Raw genomic sequence first — 27315 nt, 5'->3', positions numbered from 1 at the left:
GGATTGAGCACGTCTGGTGGGACAAAGTTTGTGATGATGGAGGTGCCACCAATGTGCAGGGATGGCTGAATATTAAGAAGGAGCTTCCAGAGGAAGTTAGAGCTCTTCCACAGTAAAATTGGTAAAATATGCCAAGTACAGCAGTAAGTATTAGAAAGCAGGACAGCGTAGAGAAAAATATTTCAAAGTCTGGGAACTATCTGAGAAAAGAGATAAAAGAAATATTAGTTACAAGGCTATTCCATTCCCTTTCATCTGAATCCTTTCCTCCAAAACCTTTTTGAAATTTTTTTTTTTGAACACTCATCTTCTTTAGGACTGTCTACCTCTGAGCCGGGAGAAAGCTTGGCTGTTTCTAAAGGCTCAACACAACCACGAGTTAAAAAATAAACCAGACCGATCCACCACCCCAAACCCAGTCCCTTTAATTAAAGGTACTTCAAAAACCTTTTCTTACAGTCCGTTGAAATTAATTTTTAATCGTTTCTTCCCCAATGTGCATGATAGTCCTTGTTTCTTCTCTGTTCTGCAAACTAGAAAATCGTAGATTAGTTGTTATCACTATTGCGTGCAGCTGACAGTTGGCCCAAAGGTAGCAGTGCCCGTGACGCAGGCACCCACATGCATTTTGACGTTTTAGGCATTTTAAATAAAAGCGAGAGAGGTGGCAACTAAAGAGAAGATCACCTAGCGTGATTAACACTGAACCCAATGACTCTCATAATTGTAATAGGCAAGGATTTTCCATTGCACTTTTGCCTCTACAACGGATATATCTGTTTTTCCTGTGGAAATGGCTGAAGTATTGCTAGCCAGGTGTAAGGCATGGCCTCTGTGTCCCGCAAGGAGTGGGATGTCCTGGACACAAGTCACGTACATCTCCTGATCGCAGGATGAGCCAACACTGATGAGTTTTCCATGGAGGCTGGAAGGTCACTCATTTAGCTTCTCTTTCTGCCAGTGCAGGACACTTCCCCACGTTAAATCTCTCTAGTGTGGTATCAGGGCAGGTTTCAAGTGGAAGTGGTTTCCCTTGCAGAAAGCGTGCTTTGCTTGGCTAGATAAATGCTGAGAAAGGAGAGAGAATCGCTCTCCCATAGCCAGGAGATACGGTGTGGGGATCTGCAGCTAGAAGTCGATGTCACAAGACTCTCTCAAACCAGAAATGTTACTGTTTACTGAAAACCAGCAATAAACCAGAGGAAGAATGGGACACTTTCTACCAAATAGCAAAGGCACCATGGCAAAACCTCTGCCTACGCAGCAGTTTTCACACTCGGATGACGCAGATGCTGGAGCCCATTTGTGCGAGTTATCAGGGCAGTCTGGTGACAGTGAGTTTGCTCCCCCGCTATCAGCCTTTCCTAGTAGCCGTTGTGTTCACCTTATGGTTTGAGTTCACATACGAAGTGGCTAACAACCCTTTAAGAACTTGTTCTTTGTGTGTAAAGATGAATTGTATAACCTGAACCCTCTTGATCTCTGGATGCTATAAATGCTTCTATGTCCTTGGCACACATACTGCTTTTGCAAACGAGGCCCATTCAGTGCTCACCTTGAGCGAAGGCACCAGTCTCCGGGCTATCTGCACCCACAGGCTCTTTTCACCTTCCTAGGAGAGAGGTCACCTCTGGGGCACCGGCAGCATCCACTCACCCCATTCCTGCCTCCCATTTGTGTCATTCCCCAGTGCCCTGGATGAGCTCAGCCTCTCACTGTACAGACAAACAAGAAGTCATTTGCTCAAGGGTCAGTCTCAGCCCTCACAAGTGGTCGATTCATCTCGTTTTTGAGCTGCTTTCAACCAAAGCTTCTGAGCACAGCTCCTCAAGAATCAGTAACAGTAGCAAAGCCACTAGCAGATTTTTTGGAGTGTCTGGCTTTCAAAGCTCTCCAAGAAAACACATCCTTTTGGATGAGTTTTTATGTGCCTTAGATTTCTTTCTTTCTTTCTTTTTTTTTTTTTTTGGTAGCTTTCTCATTGATCTCATTTTTTGAAAGTATTTTTTTGTTTTGAGATGATTCATACTTGGTTAGCAGTTTGGAGTGTGGCATGCTCGGATATATTGTGAGCATGGTTCTTAGGGGAAAAAGGCCATTACTTTATGTTAGAAAGAGAACAGATGGAGGGGAGGAGAAAGTCAGGGCTTCTATCCTGTGGATGAACGAGGAAACGGATGCCCAGTGAACTCGTGCTTTGCTAAAGACCCCAGCTGCACTGATTGCACTGCTGGCAGCAGGGGTTCTCAGCACCCTCCTCTACCTGGGACCTCTCCGGGTGGGCTGCGGGCAGGGAAGGGCTGTGAGGGGTGTGTAACACTTGTGTAGAAGGACAAGAAGGACAAGAAGGACCCTCTCGGTGCCAGCAAGGGTACGTAGTTAGAGGGGAGAGGATGCCTTAGCCTCCAGGATACGTGTGCTTCAGCTTTTCCAGTTGCTTTCATCCCTCACGCAGGAGCACTAGGAACCTCCTTTCTCCCGAGCGAGTGCCACCCACGCTTTCGTCAGGTGGGTGACTTAACAGACCCGTGCAACAACAGGAGGCTGGCCCTGGTGGTACGCCTGCAGCGGCACTATGTAAAAGCCCACCAGCCAGCCCAGCTGCCCCCGCAGAGCTGTGACGCCGGCGCCTGGTGCTGCCCTGGCCTTGCCTGGGTGTCTCTGCCAGCAGCAACCAGTTTGGGAGCTGGAGCTTCTGGGGTGACTGGTGGCCAGCTGGCGTGGCCGCAGGGTGGGCAAGGTCCCCAAGGGCGGTTTAACCTCCAGAAGCTCTGTGACTCGGTGGGAGGGTCACTGGGGCAGCGAGGCTGATTTTTGTGTTTTACACTTCTTGAAGGAGACGGAGGATTTTACAAGAGGATGGACTACCGCTTGCGTCGTGAATTGTCACTCCTCCCTCAATCTCAACTGAATCCCACTTTGTCAGAAAAGTCTTCCAGCTTTAGACGTATATATCCCACCTTTTCTGTTTTAATTTTCTCATGCAGTCGTGCTTTGATGCCGGGTTGTGCCAACCTTTTACTCAGAGCTTCCTTTTCATTGCAGACGTGGAGTACCGGCAGGTGCCGCGCTCCGCCGCGGCCGGTGTTAGCGCGCCCCCTAGTGGACGCACCAAAAATGACCGGTGCCACTGCCTGGATGAGTGACAAAAATAGCCCCAAATTGGGGGGGGGAAGGGGGAGGGGGGGAGAAAACAAACAAACAAAAGCACCCCCACCCCGCCCCCCGCAAAGGACGGCCACATTTTCTTAAACTTTGCCACTGAAAGAAGATTTTAAGGTGATTGTTATGAGAAGGGATAAACATGGACAAATTGCCTGTTGGGTGTCTTTTGCAAAACTCTTTAAAGCCCTTTTATTTAGATTTTTTTTTGCACTGAAATAATGAGATTGTTTTACATATTGTCACAAGCATCATCTTGGGAGAGAAAAAGATTTGACTCTTTTTGGAGTACCTTCTGGATGTTCAGGAAGAAAAAAAATAATCTGTTGTGATTTCTTCCTCAAGGAGAAGGCATAAATATTTTATTGAAATGACACTTCTTAATTTTTCAGTCTATTTCAAGAGATTTCAAGAGATTTAAACAATTAAAACCAGGAAACAGCCAGGCTTTGTGCTCTAACAAGCATTGCAGGTACCACCTGCTTTGGGCTGGGGACAGCATGTGCCACTCATTACTGTCATTACTCATAATTAGCACCTCTTGTTAGGGGCAGAGCAGAAGGGATCCGGGTTGGTGGCCCCTCCAGCACAAAGGTGTGTGTTGAAGCTGCTCTGTGCTCTGCTTGTGTGTGAGATGCCTGGGTGTTGCCTGATGGAGGTCTGCTGTCTTTAGCTGCCCTGAAGAACTAATTTATAATTAACGTTTTCTTGTTGCTGCTACTGTGGCAAGTCTTTGTGGAACAGCCTGCGGCAGCCTCCGCAGTGAGCTCCTCTCTGCGTGACTTGGTGGTCTATTGCTCCACGTTTTCCTGTAGGATCAACAGTGTAATCCTGTGTGGCAAGAAGTGCTCCTTTGTGTAAGTACAAACATCTATGAAGTTTTGGGGGTGAACCTCCAGGAGAACCGATGCCACCAGTGGGGCATACCTCCTGTTGCCAGCCCCTTGCTCAGTTTGCTGTTAGGAGTGGCCGCAGGCAGGAGTTAGACTACTGGAATCTGGTTCCTTATGGATTTGTGCTGTATCTCCTTTCATCCTCTCCCATGTCTAACCACTACGCGGAAGCTCTGTGCTCATCACGTGTCTATGCTGCTTCGGTAGAGGGGATCCGTCCTTAGATCTGTAGTGCAGCTTCCATGTACAACCTACAAACGTTTTTATTCTCCAGATGTGGTTTTGTGCTCTGTCGTTGGAGGGTCACCTCTTTATCTTGTGAGGCTAACTCTGTCTGATGTGGAGGCTGACGTAGCAGTGCTCTTCTGCATAAGCTCTAGATGAAGATCAGTGTGTCTTGGGTCAGGAAGAGAGAAGAAAAGAGGTGGAGGGGGGGTGAAGAAAGGCAGTGCTTAAGGCTGAGTGACAACCTGGTGTCGCTACAGTCTCATATTCCCTGGAATTATAAAGCAGTTTCAGAGGGAGGGCAGTAACGTGGTTTTAAGTCACAGTGAAGCTGGTCCTACCTCTGTCAGGCAATGGAGGATCCCCCGTTGGGCATTGCCTACTAAATGCTTCTGAGCAGGGCTGTCTGAAGCTTTAACAACACTTGTAACTTTCCTGGATGGCACGCGCTAAGTTACTACCTTGTGGCACTTTAGTTGGGATTTAAATTATAACTGAACTAAAGGAGTTTGTCATGTTCATGGATTGCTTGATGGAAGTATGAAACCACTGAAATGTATGGAATTACCTCTTCCTGGGTATTCGTTGCAGAATAAAAATGTTTGGATCACTTAGTCACACCAGTCTTGCTATAGATAACGCCGTCTGTGGAAAACTACTTCTTTTGCAAAGAAGTACTAAAACATTCCAACAAGCTTTGGCTTCAACGCACCAGTAAGACTCATGAGCGCAGTTCCAGTGAGTGGTGCTGATGGAGTTCCCCACTCCCTTGTCTTCATAGAGAAGATGCTTTTTCAAAAAAAGCTGGGATTTCTTCTCTCCTAGCCTGTGGATTTTCTCCAGATGGAATTGAAACGGAGGGTTTTCAATGACTGTTCTGACTGTCCTTCATGGGAACCGTTTTTCCAGAGATGGTGCTGAATTCAGCTGCTCGCAGAAACCCTACGAAAGGATGCTCCGTGTCCTGGAGAGCAGAACAATGTGAGTTCAGGCAGCAGCGAGTCTTACGGTTGGGCTGGATCACAGCTGACTTTTTCTTTCCATCCCCAGTCAGGGGCATCTTGCAGTGATTCCTCCAAGCAGAACAAGGTTTGCAGGTGGAGCAAGCTGTTGGTTTTGTAGAGGCTCCTTTGCTGTGTGTGCAGACAGACCCTGTAGTTCAGTCTGTATTTGGCTGTATGTGGTTGCTGTATTAATAAATGTTCAAACTTAGTAGCAACCTTTTCATCTTCACTAGAAGGAACTGGATCAGGTTCTTAGGGAACTGAACCCACCCGTTGAAGCTGTCTGCAGGTAGCCCTGTTATTTTCCTTAGAAGTGAGCATCATCTGTGGAAATTACTTCTGTATTTGGGACTCGGGTTCAGGGAAGCTAAAGCCTAACACCCTGCCATGGGCAGGTGAAGGGCATATCAGTGAAGCCTACAATGCATTGCCTGCTTATCTTAAGATTTGCAAAATTTGACTTTTATTCAATTGATTTTTGCAAATGTCTGTAGTGGTATTAATTGCCTTACTCGACTGTGCAACCCAAAGTAATCACCATTAATATGATAATTAAGAGAATTACATATTTTCACAAAGGAATAGAGTATATGGGCTAATGATGCCCAGTCTCTGTTCTTTCCACATTTGAGTTGTAAATAGTGTATGGGAAGTGAAAGCAATTTACACGATTATGTAGCCAGTGTAAGCAATTGGAGCTGACAGCTGGCGGCTGCCTGGGAAGCGCTGTTATGTGCCTCGTGTACACTCCTAGGCAGGCAGTTGACTCCAGAAATCCAAAGAATCCATAGAACACCCCAAAATACATCACCCATAGGGTTTCCCTGTTGTTGTTTTTGTTGTTTGAGGCTTAGGGTATTTTTTTTTTTAGTTTCTATTTTTAATTAGTAGTTTATAACCTTGCAGCGAACTAGGAGTGCAATGCAACCTGCTAATTGGCAATCACAAATCTCTGTGCCCCTCCTCCTAAGATCGTGTCAACAGTGTAAACACCAAACGCTCCTGAGGCTGTCATGAAGTGGAGCTGATGGGGGGACTTTGAAGCACTGGTAAAGTTTTGGTTTTAAGTTCAAAAATCAGTGTAGTCCCACATTATTTTCTTTTACAAGTCCTGGCAAATACTCCTATTGACCAAGAGCATTTGTTTGCGAGGCTGAGGATGAAAAGCTGTAATGCATTTCTGAGCACGGGTGGCAATCCTGTATCTGAAGGTTTCACAGCATTGGAATGACTGGGGTGTTGGAAGAACCAGGTTTGAAAATAGCAGGCTCAAGGAAGGGCAGTTCAGAAGAGCATCCATGTAGGTAGCTGAAAGAACTCCAGGGGACAGGCTCAATTTGGGCTGAGTTTTAGCTAAAGCACAATAAATAGGATTTTTAACAAAGCATTTTTAGACTCTGTTGAAAACAACTATTTCCCTTGAAGGAAATAAAACAGTTGCAAGCTTTTCACTAGTTCTAAGCTAAGCTCAGTGTCTCACATTTTGCTTGTGTGGTGGGAAACTGCATACAATTAACTTTGGAAACCTCACTAGGATTTAATCATCAGTGAATTGAACTACTTAGGTCATTAAGCATTCAGCTGTTCTGCCATCTCAGTGTAAAAGTGGGTGACTGCTTTTCATGTCAGCTAGTGAGAGAGTGCTGGAGAGCAGAATACAGAATTAATTGGAAAATTAGCATAGATTGAATTGCACTTGTGGAAGCTGTAAGTAATTTGGCTAGGAAGACTGGAAGTGCTTACTGGGGGATGCAGCAGTGTGGAGAGCAGGCGTGGATTATAAATGTATGGAGGATGTTCTGGAATGTGGTACTTCCAGAGCTGGAGAACAGGTGGAATTCATGACAGTGTGTAACATGGCATTATTAAAGCTGTGTAACAGTCTGTCCGTGTGTCGTGTCCCCCCGCCGCCTTCTTTTTTCTCTCCGGTGGCTTTGTGTTTTGGGGTTGGTGTAATGCAGAGGGCGACTTTCACTGATGGCAAGTGTGTGTCAGCGGACTATTGAATAAGGGCGTGATTCTATTAGTTTACCTGGGGGCAGAGTTTTTAGTAGGACCTGTAGCAACAGGGCAAGGGGTAATGGCTTTAAACTAAAAGAGGGTAGGTTCAGGATAAATACAAGGAATAATATTTTTTTTGTGCTGAGGGTGGTGAAACTGGAACAGGTTGCCCAGAGAGGCTGTAGATGTCCCATCCCTGGGAACATTCAAGGTCAGGTTGGGTGAGGCTCTGAGCAACCTGACCTAGTTGAAGACATCCCTGCTCGCTGCGGGGGGCTTGGACTAGATGGCCTTTAAGGGTCCCTTCCAACCCAAGCTGTTCTATGATCCTACTTAGGAACCATTTTGCTGAAAAAGACAGTGAGTTTCTGTATAGTTAGTAGGTGCCACTGAGAAGGGGTAACGCAGCTGAAGAGCGAGCAATGGTTGTAATTTCTTCTTAGTCCTGGGGCTTATTTTTAGTCTTTGTATGGGAGTATCCATATTCTCTTTTCAAGTCTGCAAGTCTCCCCATAACCACAATATAGTAACTCAGCCTATTGCCCACGGAGACTGTTCTTCTGCACTTATGCTCTGACAGAGGAGGTAGTGGAGAGCATTCCCAGGTCATTTAAGAAACGTTTCAGTCACAGACACACAGCTCTATAAGATGATAGGCATTTTGATGTTTATGGTGTTCAAGCCATTACAAGGCTCTTTCTTAAACTGTTTTGGGGACACTCTGAATATGATTATGACTGTTAGCAATAACGTTGTTTGTAAAGTAGATGCTGGATCATGTGAGTTGTCTATGCAATTGGTAGGATATGGCTGATAGGAGTACACTTTGCTAGAGAGCGGGTTGCATTTTTGTAGAATCTTCTCATGTAATGTTTGCTTGAGGTGACTGCACGTGTTTCTTGAAAACAGTGTTATGTCTGTTTTCTCTTTCAAACTCTGCAAGGTTTTATGCTACGTAAGTTGCACAAGATAGTATGTTCTTCAGTTATTTTGGTGGGAGAACCAGCAACACCTTAGCTGACTTCCTGATACTTCCACATTTTGGATGTGGAGGTTTGAAGGACAGCTGTACATGTAACTGCTTCAAAGATGCAGCATGGAAATGCAAAACTAGATTTATTTCTAATAGATTTCAATGAACTATCTGCTATTTAGTTTGGTGTTGCCAAGTTAGCTTAATTTCTTAGCTGGAAGCATGTCTCTGAAAATCTTGTTGAAGGAGAATGGTTTGGAAGGTATGCTTCTAAACATCTCTATATATGACTATTTGGTGGGGGTTTTTTGGGTGACTTTTATCTATAGATGGAGTCATGAGGTGTCGGTATGGTAAAACATTTTAAGATTTCACATGCTTTTTGTTTTGAGGCCTGTTGAGTTTGATGTGTAGTGATAGGGATGATATTGAGCTAAGCAGAGTAGATGACTGTGTTGATGGGGTGACACCTCAGGATCCTCGCTGGTGTTAAGGAACATCACAGTGTTCCCCAGTGTGGGTTTGTCAAAGCTTTGAGAACAGTATTGGGTTTTCCAGGCTTCCAGCAGTTTAGCTGGGAACCATCACTTGGTATTTCTGGTTTCACCCTCCAAAGGAGCAAACAGGATTCCTTCTAAGACCATACTGAGCTCCCCTTGGATTCTGGCAGCACTTCAGGTTTGGGGACCCATGCCAAGGAGCTCTCTGGAATTCTCTGACAGAATGGGGTGAGAGGGGAGAAAAAGAGACTTGATTTTTTTTTTTTTTTTTTTTTTTTTGCTTCTTGTAGGCAAAACAATTCTTTTGTTTAGAAATTTCCAGATTTTTTTTTTATTATTCTTCAGAAAAATCTCAAGTGGTTGAACTTTTATTCCATATTGGAGTTGGGTTGTCTTCAATGTAAAGCGTTTTCCAATGACTTCCAACTGGCTGTAAGCACAGAAGGGCTGGGAAAAATTAGGTTACGTGTCATATGTATTTGTAAGATTGGTTTCTGCTGTTCTCTGTTAAGCTACACCCTTCAAATGTTAAAATAGATGAAGAAAAGGAAAGACTTGCTACACAAGTGATCATATTTATTTGCTAGGTATTATCGCACTGGTCTTTTGGTATGTGGCAAGGTAGCACAGATGTCCAGTTCGTTGCCAGCTCTTTTCTGTAGCATGACGTTACTCCGCACGCTACACAACATGAGGTGCATGCATTCCAAGAGACACATGATGATATTTTAATGGGGGAAAAAGTTAATTGCCAATTGAAGTGTGAACATAGCTTTCCTAGAAATATGACTGGATGGAATATGCTTCAGGAAACTGGAAAGGGATGTTTTGTATATTTTTTATAGGACAATTGAGTGCAGTTGTGACTAGTGTCAAGTTAAAGGTTCAGCCTTCTTGGCGTTTGCATGGGAAGCCGTACGTGACTGTCTTCTATCGTTTCAGTTCTGTGGCTTCGTCCACATTGCAGCTGAGCAATGTGATTCTGTGCTGTTTAATATTGCCCGAGTAACACAGAAAAAGCCTGTAATGCAGGCTTTGCCTGTGCTTTGGGTGATGTATAGCATCTTTAGTCATACTGTGCCGGTGTAAGTTGAGAGGTGCAGCGCATAACCTGGTCTGCTGTCATACTAAAGGACAGCTGTCACACTTCTTGTCCCCATTATAGGTAAAGAAACGCATAGTTTTGAGTTGAGCAATAAGGAATAAATTTTGAACGTTAAGCATGGCATTCTATGGTGCAAGGAAAAAAAAGGCAATAAAATGTAAATGAGAGTGTGCTATGGAAAGCTTCTCTGGAAACTGGGAAAATTATAGGAGATTCTTCTGTTGGGGTTTGGAGAAATCGGGAGTGTAGTAAGTGTGTGTGTATGTATAAAAATATTTCTTCAGTCTTGAGGGGAAGAACTAGAAGAAAATCAAAACGAAACAGAAATGGACAGAGTTGTTACAGAGAACGAAATTTCCTATGCTGGTTTGTTCTGAGCAAGTGAAATGTATTTTCATGCTTTTGTGTTGAGTTTGGAACAATTTGTATTTTCCTCACACTTTCATTTTTAAGTAGCTGATATTTATGATATGACTTTTCTATTCATTTTATAAAAACTGTATTTAAAATATACTTCAGTAAAAATGGAAAATATATTTTTAAAGCATAAGTATACATATAAAGTTCATGTAAAGTGTAGGTGTTGAATATTTTTATTCAGGTTGCTGGTTTTGTCCACATATGAATGTGTGTATACATACATATGTAAAAGGTTAATGGATAGTCTGGATTTTCCAATATTGCGCTCTACGTTTTCAAGCATATTTTAAGGCTCAGCACGTCTCTCACATTCTGTCCCAAAGCCATAGAGACGTCTTTGTCCAAGGATGTGTATACGTTTATGGAGGGTGTGAAGTTTTTTACAATTTCCCTGGCAACCTAACAATATTTACACCACCACAGTTTTCTTATGCAGTAAACATTTGCTGTTCAGCTGGCTAGGGCATCCCTGCTCCTCTCCCTCTGAGCTGTGTGACTGTGTTATCTGGGATAACACTTTTGATTTGTCATTTACTGGGCATATGCATGGATAAAGGAGCTGTTTGATCTCTGTGGGTTTTTTTTTTCTTTGCTTCATGGAAATGCAAGCAAGAATTCTTTGTGGTCCCATAAAAATTTTGTCAGGGGTGCTTATAGGAAACAGGGAAGACTTCCCTGGCAAAATACTAATTCTGTGGCTTTTCTTGCTGCTATTTCATATTTCCTATGAGAAGTCTTCCCAAATCCTTCAAAGTCTTTTTTCCTTCGTTTGCTGAGGGCTGCTTCAGTTCTTCATTCACACAGCTTTTCTGCTTTTCAGAATGAACTCTTCAAAATCCAGAAGATGTCAGCATTTGTGCCTAAGTACATAATCAGGGGATACACTCAAATAGCTGGAGGAGGGTGTCTTTGCTGAGGTCACACAAGGGGAGATGCATGCTTTTGGAAGGGCCTCTCAGCAGCAGGGGCACCAAGACTGTGAAGGTTTCTCTTCTACCTTACTTGGGATCTAGGCTGGAAAACCAGCAGGAGTCACCTTCCCTCCTCTGCAGGATGGCACTTCTGTTTGTAGTGTGCAGTGGAAGCTGGAGGCATGAGGCAGCCCTGGAAATGTAAATAAATAATAATAAAATAGAGAACATCATTCTTACAAAAAAAAAACAAAAACAAACAAAGAACAAAACACAAAACAACCACAAACCAAACAACTTGGAAAACTACTAGTCAGTGAAGATTTACTTTTGAGTTTCATAATAGCTAACCCTCCTCCTCTGGCCTGGGAATGCTATTTATTTTATGTTAAATAGTTAATGTAAGCCTGCATTGTAACGTAGCTAACAGTTCCAGAAGTTCACGGTTCTGCTGCGGGTGTTGGTTTGTCCCTGTGTCAATATGTATCATTGACCACGCGGTATGAACGCGGCCTGAACTTCTCTACCCCTTTTCTTCACGATTGCCTTCTGCCCCGAAGGAAGCAGCAGCAAATTATTCTTTCTGGAGGGGAGATACTTCATTATGGGAGCACACAAAAGGCAAGGGCTACCTCAGCTGGCAGAGGAAGGATAACAGGGATTGCAGGATGCCACAGAAATAAAGGGTGGAAAGCTTTGCAGGATGCCTCATAAATAGAAGCGTGGACTGCAGCATTTGTTAGCGCCAAAGGGACCATACGGAGCGGGCACCGGAGCCTTGGTGATGGAGGTGTGCTCCAGCCTCCCAGCTGGTGGGCTGTGCGTGCCACGTTTGGAAAGCAAATCTGGCAATAACACTAGGTAGTCAGAGAGGTAAATGTGTCCCACAGTCATAGTGGTAGATGAACGCAATTTCAGCTTGCTTCTGCTCTTGCTTCCATGGGTCATTCTTTAATTATCTATGTTGTGTCCATCCATATTAGACTGTAAGGTCCTCGGGGTAGGAACTTGTCTAAATGATGCATTGCTATGCACACCTATGACACTGTGCAAATAATTAACTGATGTAATTATTGTCCCTGTAAAACACCCTCGCCTGACATTGCTACTAGGCAGTTACTATCATCTGAATGCATTTGTGTCAACCAGACTAAAACCTTGAATCCAAAACCAGAGGAGGCTAAGCCCTCATTCGCTAGCATGCTCTATTACTTTGAAACATTTGTCAAAAGAAACCAAAACTTTACCCATTAAACTTCTCCTTAAATACTTCCTGGGTTAGAATGACCAAAAGCCTGGGGACCAATGCTTGCCAATGGTGAGTATCTGGGAGAAGCAGGTTCTAGCCCGTGCTCTGCTAAATATTAAAACCACTTCTACCTGAGGCAGATTAAAACTTGCCAAGGTCTCACAACAGCCCTTGCTAATACATTACTTTCTATTTTACCATCTTCCAAGGTGCTCATCAGTAGAAGATGAAGTTTCTAGGGATCATGGCCTTCCACAGGTGCTGACCTCCCTGAATGCGCTGTCATGATGCTCAGTGTGTTGAATCGGGCATGTTGGCTCTTGGGAACTGCCCAGATTTGGAGCTGTGGGCAATCCCTGTCCCACCTGGCTCTAGAAGAGTTGCCTGGCTTTTTCTCATCCTTTTTCTTGGTTCCCAAAGTGGTGCAGTCCCTTGAGTATACGCTGACCTTACCAGAGCTCTATATACTTACTGCCAGACAGAATTAACATGAGGGGCAAATGCTTTTCTTTCACAGATCAGAGTAGGTAAAAGATCCCAAAGCCTTGAGGAAGGAGGGTAGAGCAGTCAAAAAGCGCTACCAAAGCTCTGCTCCTGTTACCTGAGCTTTTGGGGTACACTTGAGAACTTTTTCAGTACCTTTCCTTCCCAGTACTCCTAGCAGGTCTGCAGAGGAGCCAACAAAGTGTTATTTTTGCAGAAGAGGAGCCCTGAGCTCTTGCAGAGAGCTAACGGGGGCCTGCTGGTTAGTGAAGGTGGCTGTCAACAGAGGGAATGTGCAAAAGTAACTTTATACCTAGAATGTGCAGGGACCAAACAGCATTAATGTTGCAGAAAACCAACACAGACGTGTGCGTGCTTGTGCGCGTGGAAGCCTCGTGCCGTGGTTTCAGAGAAAGGGTGCTCTTTGCAGAGAGCCCGCTGGTGGCAGCGGGAGCTGGCTGTGCCAGGGCTGCAGTTCGCAGCCTGAAACCAGCACCCAGAGCGGTGGTCAAGCTCCTCGGCTGGAAGGGGTCATCTGGGGCCGCCGGTCACTGCATGAGTTATTGCCTTTCTTTAGCTCCAGTGGCCAGTGTAACACCTCAACAGCCCCCTAAAAGGAGGAAACAGCCCGGGTCACCCTCTTCCTAGCTGAGCACCTCAACTGCCTAACTACAGAATCAGGCTTCTTTCACTTTGTTTACTTCTGAGTTTCACCTTCTTGGCTATCCACTGAAGTACCTTCAAGAGAGGGAATGGACTAGAATCCCCTCTGGCTTATTCCCTGCTTAGTGCTGAGGCACAGCTCGGGAGGAGGGCTGCCATCGATTTGTGCCCCTCTTGGGTGGAGGAGCCCCTACGCCTTAGTGCCCTTTTGCCGCCTGGGTCTCAGCGTGGGCATCTTCTGCGCCACAGGTCCAGGCAGAGGGCTCTGTTCTGGCACAAGGAGACTGCCCTGCACTTCAGTTATGGACTCGGATGCTCCATCTCATTGGTTGTCCTGCAACTACATAATGCTGTGCTGTTGATCCTGGGCTGAAGAGGTCTTGTGTGTGTATAGGCACTTGATTCAAAAAGGCCAGCGAGCGTTTTGTTGCAAAATTGTACTAAATAGGCTTTGTCACATGCATGTGCTTTAGTTTTTCAGCTCTCCGGGAAGCAGGTTGGTGTTCCTCTCATTTTAAAAATGAGGGCTGACTTTCTCCTGTGGGCTACAGCAGATGATAGCTGTGCAGAGAAGAGAGCTGTGTGCTGTCCTCGGGCTGTGCTGCCCTGTTTTGGTGTCCCCTCTGTGTCAAGGTCAGAGGCCAAGCTCTGCAGCTCTCCCAAGCACATCTACAGCTCTACTGAACTCAACAGGATCAAACACTTAGGAGAGCAGAATTTGGTCCTAAATATGCAAAAGATTTAAATGGGTGATTTGAGATGCCAGGACAAAAGAGAGACTTCTGAAAAGTAACAAAAGGTTGTGAAATTGCTAAGGGATTAAGTTGTTTGAATCATTGTTCCAGCTCTATTAAAAAGGTATAAATTCATTTCAATTCTTAGCAGATTTCAAGCTGCCAATTTCTGAGCTTTCACAACCTTTGATGTGATTCCAGCTTTCTATGATGTAAGTGGATTATTTTTTCCTTAATTCTGAAGAGGCCATTTCCCTCCCAACCCCCTCCAGAAAAATACTGCAGCAATCACACTCTAACCAAACACTGATTATTTTTTTTTTTTTGGCTCATTGTGAATATTAACCCACTCTCCACAGTGGTCTATTTTTTGTATACTCTTTCAAGACTTGAGTGTAAGATGAAGATACCAGTGGTAAACTGCTGGTTTAAATAACAATGATCCTAAAACACACAATAGACCATGCACTCCAGTTCCAAACTGCATACATAAAGAACAGTTAATCCATCCTTTAAATACAGCCAAGTTTGGAATGGAATATGGCAGCTTTTTAGCATGCAGAGCAGCAAAACACAATGTAGGCTGCAGCATGAGGATTATTTTATCCAACTGAAAGCAAAAGGGAAATGTAGACAGGAAGAATGCAATTATGTACCTGGACTTAATCCAAGACACCTGAACTGACATTTCTGTGCTGGAGGAAACAGCCCCAGAACCTTTAAATCAGGGCAAACAGTCCAGACTGTCCACCTTGTGCAGTGGCAGGGACCTCCAGTGGGGTACCAGGGTCCTTCCTGCTGACACGGATAAGTAGGATCACTGCAGGTTCAGAGGAGACATCTGCCTATTGAGCTAGTGGTGTTACAGCCTGTCTATTTCTAGCATGGTAATGCCTCTGATGAGAACAATACACGTTGTGAGAATTGCTGAAATCACAGTTCAGACAAGTGCCGTCGAAGATATTCGTGTGTATTTGGGACCAAAAATGATATAGCCTTTAATAGAGTGCTGCAAGGGCAAACTTTGTACTTTCTCCATTTCGGACAGGTTGTACTTCCTTGTGGAGCATCAGCACCTTTTAAATTACACTGGAAACCAATGCCCCAAAGGGTCTGGTGGAGCATCCAGGAGCAGGGAGATGCAGAAAGCTTCATATGGGCGCTAAGGAAGAGCAACTACTCTGATGGGGCTATGACGGGGTGGACTTTCCTTCTTGGTGACTGGCACACTCTACAATGTGTTGTACTACAAGCCAAAGAGCTTGGCTCTTGTCTAACCCTAAAGAGTGGTTTAATTTTGCAGTGGAGCACAATTGCTGCAGATTAACCTCTTAGAGTAGACAACCTGCTTTGTCTTGCAGAGCACTAAGTTTGTACTATCATGGCAGAGATGTGGAGAATTTGGGCAAATGCTCCTCTGGCTTCTCTGGTATGAGCTAACTTACAGGTGTGCTGAGGATCACCTGGTGCTGCTCTGGCAATGTTTACTTTTAGAGTTTTCTGTGCTGTAAGCAATGTCTTTGGGCTTGCTGTACTAATTGCAAAAGTTGCTCTCATGAGCAAAACAGCAGTTTGTGAATTTAGATGTTTAGCTCTTACAAACGCCTTATCAGAAGATTTTAATGAGCAATCGTAACAAGTCTCATTACTTGAGACTCGCCAGTGATTCTCCTCTGATTGCTCTACACTTCTTAGGGGAAGTCAGTACACAGGCTGTGAAGCTGATACTGCTGTGATAAATACATGCCTAATTTTGGGGATAGGTAGGAATTTGGTTTTTGTGGCATGGAAAACGTTTTCTCTGCATAAGCATTTAATGAAAGAACTCAAATGCTGAGCAGATATAACTAATGTGCATTAGCGCAGACCTAAATTTTAGAAACAATTGAAATTGGAAGCTTTGTGCTAAAGATGTGTCCAGCTACCTTCAGGATGTTTTTCCTTAGGGAAAAGGATTGTTTAATCTAACACCCCGTGTGCACTAGATGGCGCTATTTTATAGCGTGTGCAACTGTCATTTGTCCTCAACTGAGTTTATTACTGTGCAGGGAAGTTGGTGCTCAGATAGTGGTTACATTTGAAATACTGGTAAACAAAATCAACTTCTTGCACAGGATCTGATTACTGTCATTTAATATACAAACTGGCAAAATACTGAAACAACACTTGGTTAGGGATTTTGGCCTGGAAGCTGAAACCAAAGTCCACAGCTGAAGCTTTAAATCACACAAGCTAAACAAAAAATCAACGTTTTTGGAAGGCTTATACGGACCTTGAACCCTCACAACCCTCCTTAGCCCTTGGTCTGAGCAGCCATAGAAGCCGTGCAGGAGCATGACACCAGGGACAAGGAAACCCTATAGACATGCCTGTATACCCTATATACCCTTGGGCGCTAACTGCCATCACCAGGCTCTGGATTTGCCCTAGAATGTACAGCATAACCATATGCTGCCTGGCTTTGTAACTTCACCGTGCTCATCTGTAAAATGAGGATTTCTCTTTATTTTCCCTCTTATTGGATTAGCTTGTAAACTGCAGCTACATTCAAGTTTCCCCTTTTTTTGGTTGGGGCCTCACGACTGCTATTACTATGAATAATGCTACGTCGTCATGATGTATTATGGTCCCCAAATAGCCATAAGCTATATAGGAAACTGTGTCCCAGGATAATACTGGGTTTTTTTTTTTACAGTCCAAGTAGATTTTCATCTGAATAATATTAGGATTCCTTTTGCAGAATAGCAGATGCTAGCTGTCTAAATTAAGTATACCTGAACACAGAATGACTTTGAGTTGCTCATTACTCTATAGCACCAAGTGCTAATGTCACTGATAGGGCTGTGAGATGATGAGAGTGAGATCCAGCTGTTTCCCCCCCACCCCATGACACGGAAAAAGTTTTTGGGGGCTCTGAACTACCAGGTCACGTTCACTTGCAGCCCTTCTAGGGTTTGAAACTGGCAATCCATCAGTGATGGACAAAAGCAGTAACCTAGTGAGCCACCAAAGCACTCCTGAGAGCCAGTCTGCGAGCATTTCTGAGGCCAGGGTCTGGTCTTCCTCCCTCACAAAGCCATTTCCAGTTGGTTTTGTTCACTAGGTGGCACAAATGCGTAACGGATTGATTTGGGAAAGTTTTCTCTGCAGTTTTACCGTTGATGTTGTAAATGTGTCCAGGGTAATTCTGAATGCGTTTCAAGAATGATTTGGGGCTCCAAATTTCATTTTTGAAGGAAGACCCATACTGATACATTCACCGGGGATGAGCCAGAGCACTGAGTTTTAGCAATCTGAGCAATGCTTCCTCCAGTGCTTTGATATGAGTAGCTGCATTCATGTCCCTCATGTTCATCAACACCTTTCTTCCCTTCTTGGTCTTCTCCCAGGTTGCAGAACCAGGGCAAGACAAATTTTCACTAAAAGACTTGCGTAAAGATGGAAATGCACATTTTTCTTAATCGAAGGGGCAAAATTCTTGGGGAAAAACTTCAAATTTTCTCAGGTTTTATATTCTCATCCACTTGTAAAAAAGTTACATGTAGATAATTAGTTACTGGGACTTTATCTCCCATGCCTGCCACATTCAGAAGTAGAATAAATTGGCAAAAAAAGCAAAGATTTACCAGGAAGATGCATTTCTTGACCCTTGTTTCTTGTGTACTTTTGCCAAGACAAAACTTCAAAATGGAAAATGATCAGCTGAAAAGAAAGAGAAATTTAATTTTCCAGTTTCAGTGAGGAAGCTGGATGTGTCAGGGAACCAAATTTGTTTGTAGAACTTTTTTAAAAATAAGTACATCAATACTGAAAAAAATCCTATCAATTCCAGGCATTGGGGGGAGGGGGGGGGCGGGAGGAGGGGAAGTGAAGAAAGCCCCTAACTGGGTAGCAAGAACAGTGTAAACCGGACAGCATTAGAAGGAACACCAGTAGATGCAACAGATAGTAGCAGTGTCATTCCTCACCTATGGTTTGGCTGGACGGAGGGAGTGGGGGCAAAGCCAGTGGCACAAGGATGGGAGCCGGCCTGCCTGCCAGCCGTGCCACCACTCTCGGAGCTAGAAGGATCAGGCTGGAGATAGGCACTTTAGACTTCGTTCAGTGTTTGAGGTTCCTTTTCTGGCTTGGCAATACAGGTTGGCTTTGTATGTGTGCATTTAGAAAGTGCTAGCATAAATCACAAAAGATATGTGCCCTCTACTCCTTTCTCTAAGGATCTAATTTACTACTTAAGATTTCCACAGCTTCACCAAATTGGTGTTTTCCAAATATGACTTTTTTGTTTGTTTCTTTGACATATATTTACATACATATATACATACATTTTATTTTCTGGCTTGATAAAGTTCTTTTTGTTAAGGGATAATGAGCTCTTGGGTTTCTCTCTCTACCTCCATTGCTTAACTGAGAATAATAGAGGTGATGTGATTTCAAAGTTAAGGGTGAGTGCAAGACCTGCTGACTCATGAGGTTTGTGCTATGAATGAGGAGGGAGCAGGCAGTGGCAGAAAGCCACCACAACCATTAAAAATGCAAGTGGAATACTGAAGGTAGGGAGGGAGGGCTCAGGCTTTGAAAACGAGTAACTTAAACATTTTCTTTCCAAACATCTGTAAATTGTTAGTCTGATTTATTTTGAATTAAAAAATCTTTTTTAGCAGACTGACGGCTTATTTTAATTTCCAGCCATTAGACTTTTCAGCCATTTGTATTAGATGCTGTGCCATTGCCTTTGGAGCGGGAGGCAGGTGCCCCCTGCTCATCAGGTTTACTTGGGCCCTTTAGCAATGACTCCTGGATTTTTTTCTTCCTCTGTGGACAATACCCTTCTACGTGTCTGATAAAGTCCTTGAGGCTGCCTGCTGCCCCTCTTGAGGCTCTGATACAGTTTTCAGTCCTGCTGAAAACAGCATTAGCTCGCTTCCGAGGCCAGTCAGATGAATCAGTGTCTTGATTTAAAATAATGTTGCCAGATGCTATAACAAATGTGGGATGTCTGCCTCTGTGTGGAAGTAGCCAACATTACAAAAATTAATTAAAAAAGCAGCACTTTCCCCAGTGTTTCCCCTTCACTATTGGTATTTTGCTTTTGTTACAATGCTTATGTTTCTTCAGTGAAATTACTTTTTTCTGGAAATCCCAAACTCACCTTCTATAAGCATTTTCAGCTCTAATTTCAAAAAGATTAATGGAAGGAAGGAAATGTGTTGGATTATATCTCTACCATTCACTTTGGTAGCCGATACTGACTGTAGTTCAAGTAAATGCCTGTGATACTGAGTTTGGTGTTCTGACAAGTAAAATAGCTGGGCTTGATTTCTGTGTTTTGTTTTTTTTTTTTCTTTTTTGGTCTGTGGCTGAGTAAGAACTTCCAGATAGTTCAGATCTGTGCTTGATATGACCTTTCTAGCAAATATGTATAACCCTTAAACTTGGTAAACATTTAGATCTGAATCTAGTTAGACTCATTTCTAGCTGAAATTGTATGCTGCAAAAGAAGAGTTAAACTTTTCTATAGATGATCAAGTTCAGCATCAGATGATCCACCTACCTATACATTTCAAGTAATCTAATGCTGCTGAATTTTTCTTATTTTCAGGCCAAGACCATAGGCATTAATATTATTTTATCCCAACCTATGAAATTCTTCCTTGGCATCTGAAACCCTTCCAGTTTTGCTTGAAAGCAGTAGCGAGCTCAGCAGAGCTTTGGATGAACGAGTTATTTTGGCACGTCCCAGAACTTACTCATCTAATAAAAGCCTGACCACCCTAAACCTGAACCCAATATAGGCTGTGGCAATGACACCACAGGGTGTTTCACTTTTTCTGATTACTCTTCTCAGTAGTGCAAAGGTCTTTTGGGCCAGGACTGGTTTTCTGTTGACCATGGCCAGCAGAGACTAAACGTATTTCCAATAAATGACTTGATCTCTGAGTGTTGTTAAGTTTGGATATCATAGTAGCAAACACGCATTAACGTTTCTCCATTCAGGTCTCCATTCTGCAGACTCCCTTAGATGCTTGCCCTTGTAGGCAATATGGGCACCATGGTTACATGGGTTTCATCAGGAATAGTATGATGAACATCTTGACGTGTCTGGGGAAGTATTTAGCTAACATGTAAGTGAGCAAAACTTCCCTCTGTCTCTGCCCATCTCCTCTGAACATTTGACAAAACATAGACTGACAGATTCCTGAGCAATCCTCCAAGACAATGGGTACCCCAACATTTTCCCAAAACTTCCCCTGTTCTTCCTTCTGTGACAGGTCCTAAGCTGTAGAGCTGACAGACTGCTTCCACCTAATACAAATATGACAAGTGCAGGATAAACTCAATGGAAATCCACGTGAAAAAAAATCAGTGACAGAAATGCGCAAACATAGATTGAAAAAGTGTCTGTCTCTAGATTTTTCAGTACTATTTATACAGTGTTTTGGGGGCCCTCAGAATTGAGGGATTTGGGCAAATTACTTGGCGTGGAAAGTGTTTAATGACTAAACATAAACGAAATGCATCAGAAGCACTATTGGGTCTGAAAAGGTTAGGTCTGGATAACTTTAGTCATCCCTTTTATACAGAAGTTGGACTGAATATTTTGCAAGATCAGGTTTTGCCATGTTATTTCTATTATTCCCCTCCCTTCAATCCGTATATTGCAGTAACTTTTCTTTCTTGTACTGTTTCAGATTTTTTTTTTTTTTTTTAAACCAACCTTTCTGGAAGCTCAGAGTTTGATTTATGCAAAGTTACGGTTGAAGTGTGATATGGATATGAATCAGGCAATGCAGCTCTATAAGCTACCAAATGTTTTATGATGTTGTACTGAGAAACTGTACTTTTGCAGAGAGTGGTGGACGAAAAGCACCTCAGCAAATCCGAGGGAATCCTAGGAGTTTTGCAGGGAGCATGAGTGACTTTCCCACATCTTAAGCAGCTGGCTCTTCCCTCCTATCAGCCTCCCATTAACCATTCCAGCAGCAATGGTCTTGCTGGCCTCTGATGCACTGACAAGATTGTATAACTTAAGAGCTTAGGGAAACCCACAGTAGTTGCTGCAATTTTTTCTTCCAGCTTAACTAATGGCTTTTGAAGTTGGAAATCTGTGCCCTGAGTGTGATGGATTTTGTTTGGAAATTGATCCCAGTGGATAACTCATTTAAAAGCGTTCCTAGAGACCAGACATGTCCAGGGAAACCTACTTAAAGCAAGGCTCATCTCAACATACAGAGCCAGTACAGAGATGAGAGAAAGGATCCTTACATGTTAAAAAGACTCATGTATATTTAGTGTGTGCACAGTCATGCTGAACGATTCTCAAAGCCGCCTCCTTCCTTTTTTTTTTTTTTTTTTTTAACTTCATACATCATTCTTTGAGCTGTCTTTGTATGCTCTCTTTCCCATGGCACTTGGCCAAGAAAGAGGACACAGGGCTACCCTATAATGGGAATCCAAGAGGAAAAGGTCAGTCACTCTCAGCCCACAAAAGAGGACTTATCAATCAGTTGTCAGACCAGGAGGCCAGGGCATCCGATGTTAAAGAAGTCTGAAACAGGTCATCATCAACACCTCGCAGCTCTTCTGTAGCAAGTGTGTGGAGGATGTGGGAGGGAACCGAGCTAGCTCTTTCTTCAGGTCTGAGAGAAAGTATCATCATTGAAAAACCTTTTGATAAACTGTCTTGCAGTTCCAGTAAAAACAGTATATGAGGACAACTGTCTGCAGGGTTAGGCATTTTGGATCAGCAAAGGGAGGGGACGTGTGGGGATGGTGGAGAGTAGGGAATGCAGCTAAAGGGTTTTAGGAGAACAATTCTCAGTCTCCTCTGTGCTCCTAATTGTTCAAATAGCTGCTCTTCTGGTGGAAGATTTTTTCCATGTTTGTGTTCACAATCTTGCCACCAATCACACAAACCAAAAATTGTCTGGGAATGTATGTACAGAGCAGTAGTTGCAGCCAGCAATTCTCAAAAGGTATTGGCGCACCAAAGCTAGTATGTAGAACTTTAATGCAAGCTGGGTAACTCAATTCGAAGATGCAAACAATAATGTGAATAATTAACTCTGGGGAGGTTCACATCTGTATCTGAAATGTTCCAGCTGCCCTCTCCATGTGTACAAAAGACTGAACCATAGTGCTGGTTCCAAGCAGACATAATCTGGGAAAATTCAAGGCAACATGTAATCTTCCCTACTGGCAGACTTCTCCTGAAAGAGAACAAAGAAAACTGCAGATGTGAACTCCAGGAGCATTATGGACATTCGTGGTTTTAATATGGATGCTATGTGTACAGTTCTTTTTAAAGAAAACAGAGAGCAGAGAGAAATGTTAAACTTAAGTCAGAGGGAGACTTTAAATCCATTTAGGTAGGTACCATGATACAGATTGCTTTATTAAGGGCAGTTGGCCCTGAATCTATTTATATATATTTATTTATATATGTAGAGGAGAGGTTTGCTGCCTGGAGTCAGGCCTTGCGTGACTTCATCCATGATGCCATTTCCTGGGTTCATTAGGGATCATTTTAGTCTTGCAACACCTAATATTAAATTGAGTTTAGGCAGCAAGTACAAAGCTAAGGCTAGCGTAGATTCTGGTCTCATTTTGTTGAAGTATCTGTTAATGGCCTAAGGAGAAGGGTTTGGGTTAATCCAGAGATGGACTCAAGATGCTGCCAGTCTTGAATCTGGACACACATTTAAAAGCTCCAGCGTGGGGTGGGTGGAGGGTTACTTGGACCATTATAAATATTTCAAGATGATGAATAAACAAAGGATAGATATTTTGATTTCATTCCACTTCTGTTATCAGCTGCCAATTCTTTACAGTCCCCGCCCTAACTCTTCAGGCTAAAGCCAGACTGCAGAACTGTTGTAAACCTCCTCCTGACACTCTCAGCTATGACAATTGTTAGACTGAATCAGTTTGACACGTCTCCTTTGGCTACAGCTGAAAGTGTTCATGAGTCACTGCTCATCTAGGTAACATCTCTAATGTACTCCTGAAGTGAATCCTGAGGTTTGATTGCCTCTTGTAGCTGATAGGCATCGTCCTGCGCAGGAACATTGGTGATGGAGAGGGAAATTCGCTTGAGGACCATGTTGTGCTGACCTGTGGTGGGCTGAGGTGTGCTTCTTACTTATCTCCAGTGCTGCTTTGGGATGAACAACCATGGCTGTCTTCTCACAGAAGACCTTGTTTAATGTTTCTTTCTAGTAGTGTCACTGCCTAAGCCACTAGGGAAACCATGGGCGGTGTTTCTTGCTAATAAACCATTCAGATGCTCTCCTGGAGAGGAGACATGCTGACAAAGTTGGTTTTTTGGTTTGTTTTGTTTTTTTTTAAAAGCGGGGGGGAAGGAAAAAAGAAAAAAGAAATGAAAGGAAGGAGTGGGAAATACAAGAAGTTTTCATGAGTGTTTTGGGTTTCTGGACTGTACCTTCAAGCATGTCTCTGAGTTGATTTGCAAGCAGAGAGAAGCCTGTGCTCTGAAGCAGCCAGATGTGAACCAGCTGTAAACTGAGAGCGCTGCGGCTGTGTTGGGGAAGTGTTGAACCTGCGGTAGTCTAAACCTGGCTTTCAGCAGGAGTTGTGCTCACTGCTGGGCTAACCATGATGGTATGATTTCATGTGTGGAGCTGGCAGGCCTGGAGAGCACGAGCAGAGCCACTGTACTTCAGTCCCCAAAACACGATGCAGATACGTCCTTGTGCTGGTAAGAAATGCTGGAATCTTTCCCCCACTGGCAGTGCTGGGTTTACTGCCCAGAGCAATCCATTAATGCAAATGGACATATCCTACTCTGTTACATCCATGGGTGTCCAGGACATGTATGATGACCATCCATGAGTGAAAGGTAGCATTACATTCAAAATTTTGTTCTTCAGAAAGAAAACATCCCTTGTATACAACATCAAGTATTATTTGTGTAACTGAATTGCTATCAGTATAATTAATGAATAATTATTAGTCCAGATCTAAATAATAGAGAAAAGAAAAATAGAGTACACTTCTAGAATATATCTCAATAATGATGCAGTTAAAATTGCTATATGCACACCCCCTTGTACCTGCGCTTTCTCTGCTGTTATGCACGCCCCTCGGCTGCCCTCAGGATCCTGAAGTCACTGGTTTCAGTCTGGAAGTGGAGTTAGTATATCTTCAGTGTCCTAAGTCCTACACATGGAAGGCTATGATGATGGTGTTGAAGGCTTTTTCCTCTTAGTCTGTGGTAGATTTATATCTATATATTGTACATCTACGTTTTTAGATTTTTTTTTTTCTAACATGTTTTAAAGCTTGGCTTTTTTTTTTTATTAGTCTGCACCTCCACATTACACCCAAATTTGCTGTTTGGAGTGTCTTGCATCTATTAGACACTTTTTTTTTTTTTGTTCACTTTATTCCCCCTAGTACCAGTTTTACACATCTCCCAAGTCTGCAGTTCTGTGACTGGTGAGATGTTTACATCCCCTGGTCTCTAGTGCTATCTTGTGCCTGCTCTCCAATCGTCCCATGCCTCACACTCATCTACGCTTTGACCTGCATCCTCACTTTCAAGTCTTCTGCTGCCATACCTTGCCTTTATTCACCTAAACTGTACTGTTATTCTAGACGTTTCATTCTATTCATTCTTTGCTACAGAAGAGCTACTGGTGACAATTACCTCTTATAAAAATGGTTGTTGTATGACATCATTAAACAAAGATAAGCAAAATAAAACAGATACAGCAATTGCCACCAAGTCATTAAAAAAATTACTTTTACAAGGGAATAAAGCTGCAAGAAAGCTCTAGGCAGGCTGTGACAGGTCCAGACAAGGCTTGCAGCATTAGTATGAAACTTGTGGTCTGTTGCTAGATATAGCAATACTGTATTTACTGAGTTTTAATGAGGAGGAGTGTGAGGTCATTGGTGGTAGTTAACTGCACCTTGCATGCTCTTTGCCCATCTTTGTTGGAGCAGGAGCTTCAGCTACCTGACAGTTGGCTCTTCTGCTTTCTTCTGAAGGATCCCTGCATTTCCAGGGGACCTCCAGCCCTCCGTAACCTCATGGGTTATGAGGCATGAGGTGGTGCTGCTCACTGTTGTGGCTCAGAGGAATATAAGAATTCAGGTTTTCCTGCTCCAAAACATTCACTTCTTGTGAATGGTAACGAATCAACTGATATTTGCTGTTAGTAGCAAAAGGTTTTTGACAGACTCCTCATTGTGTATGTTAAGGGACATTTTTCAGAGGTACACATGTAATTGGCATAAAGCACTGGAGGACTGTGTCTAGGTTGTGTCCAGATCTATAAACGTGCAGGAATCAGGTTTTCCATCTTGCATTTTACTTCGTTACGTAGGAAAGCAGCAGGATCTGTGTGTGTTGGTTTCTTTTTTTTTTTTTTTTTTTTTCCCCACCCAGATGTTATGAGAGGATACTTAATCAGTCTGCGCAATCCCTAGGAAGTATCCCGCTTGCAAGCGGGAAGGACACTGCGTGACAGCCTCTGCACATTCCAGTTGGGCGGGCAGTGCTTTTGTCTGTTCTTTCATTTCTTTCTCAGGTGTGTGGCTATCTTTCATATCCAGCACGGTTCCATTTCTCGGCTCAGTCAGGCACTTAACCATTTTGCCTAATTATATCTGATGTTTTACTCATAGCATTATGCTCTTCTTCAGAGGAAATGAAAAACAGATTGTCTCCTTGGCAGCAAAGAGTAACGAATGTGCTGCATAGAATAGCTGTTAGATAAAAAGGGCCACAATCGGCCTCCATGCCAACCAGCGCTAAAGACACTGACAGAGAGGAGGCTGCTCTTAAAGCTGCCCCCTCGACATATAAAATTGCTCTGAAGTAAAGCTAAGGTTACTTTCCTGAGATGGAATTGTGGATATTTGACTAGGCAGAGGGTATTGAAAAATTTCCAGTAGGTTCTTAAAAATTATTTCAGTGACATTTCATTAAAATAGATAATATATAGGTATATATATATAGATATATATCTATATAATATATAGATAATAGATAAAATGCCATGCTTCGGTAAGACTGAAAGACATTTCCTTATCTGGATATGTGTTTGTATTTTGGCTTTTTTTTTTTGAGGCAAATTTTATTTATGAATTGGATATGTTGCAATTAAAAATAATGAATCTCTCTCTGAAAGCAAATATATATGTGAAAAAAGCAAAATCAAATTAGATGCTTCACTTTTCGAAGCAGGGTATTTTAGTGGACCTGATTTTTTTTTTTTTTTTCTTATTGTAAGTTTTGCCTCACAGGAAAATTGGGGTATTTGTCTGTTTTTAATGCTTGGTACAATTCCCTCTACCCTACTGAACTGAGACTCGAATTTGGCTAGTTTTGTGATTGTAATGGTGTCTATGCTATCTATGTGTCACCGTTTCATAAGGTATTTCAGATTCCTCTTATCCATATTACCAAGAAGCATTTTATTAAGTGTGAATTAAAGTAGGTGAATGTTCATGACTTTTTATAGAGGAGGCACAATCCAACACTTGATTTACTTCCTTTAACATTTGCAGTTACTATTAGATCAGAGTCACAAAGATGGAAGAATGAGCAGAAAAGCTGTCACAAAAAGTACTTACCTCAACTTCGTGTAATTCCATCCCATTCTATTCCATCCTATAATGACTGTCAGGCTGTCTTCCAGGAATGGTGGCTGAGTGCCTCTGGGGACTTCCAGTGCTTTTTCCTGGGGAGATTCAAACAAGGGGAAGCCAGAAGTCCTTCACTGGTGCCCAGTGTAGACAATTCTGCTCTATAAATCCTTTGGTGGACTGAATTTGACAACATTGTGATGTGCGTTAGGCAACCTTTCTTTCTGGCATCGCTGCTGTTCTTCTTCCACTGTTACCTATTCAGTGAGAAATGTGAAACTCATGATGGTTGCATGTTCTGTTGGTTATGCTGGTGAAACAGAGAGTTTTCGTATGACTTGACATACAGTTCTGCTTCTGCTCGCAGTGCATTCTGT

The 27315-nt window shown here is 43.0% G+C and overlaps 1 protein-coding gene across 11 annotated transcripts in view; it reads left to right on the top strand.

Moving 5' to 3' along the window:
• Positions 1 to 27315, top strand: part of SLC30A10 (solute carrier family 30 member 10) — a 146301-nt gene that overhangs the window by 23262 nt on the left and 95724 nt on the right. The window contains exon 5 of one of the 11 annotated variants that reach the window (XM_080408548.1): positions 11104 to 23649. The exons of the other annotated variants lie outside the window; for them this stretch is intronic. The gene's annotated coding sequence lies outside the window, so the exon portion shown is untranslated. Of the gene's footprint in view, positions 1 to 11103; positions 23650 to 27315 lie in introns of those variants that run through there. 11 annotated transcript variants of the gene reach the window in all.

Source organism: Falco punctatus, assembly GCF_963210335.1.
Source record: "Falco punctatus genome assembly, chromosome: 12".
Taxonomy (NCBI): domain Eukaryota; kingdom Metazoa; phylum Chordata; class Aves; order Falconiformes; family Falconidae; genus Falco; species Falco punctatus.
This window is presented reverse-complemented; position numbering and strand designations above follow the sequence as displayed.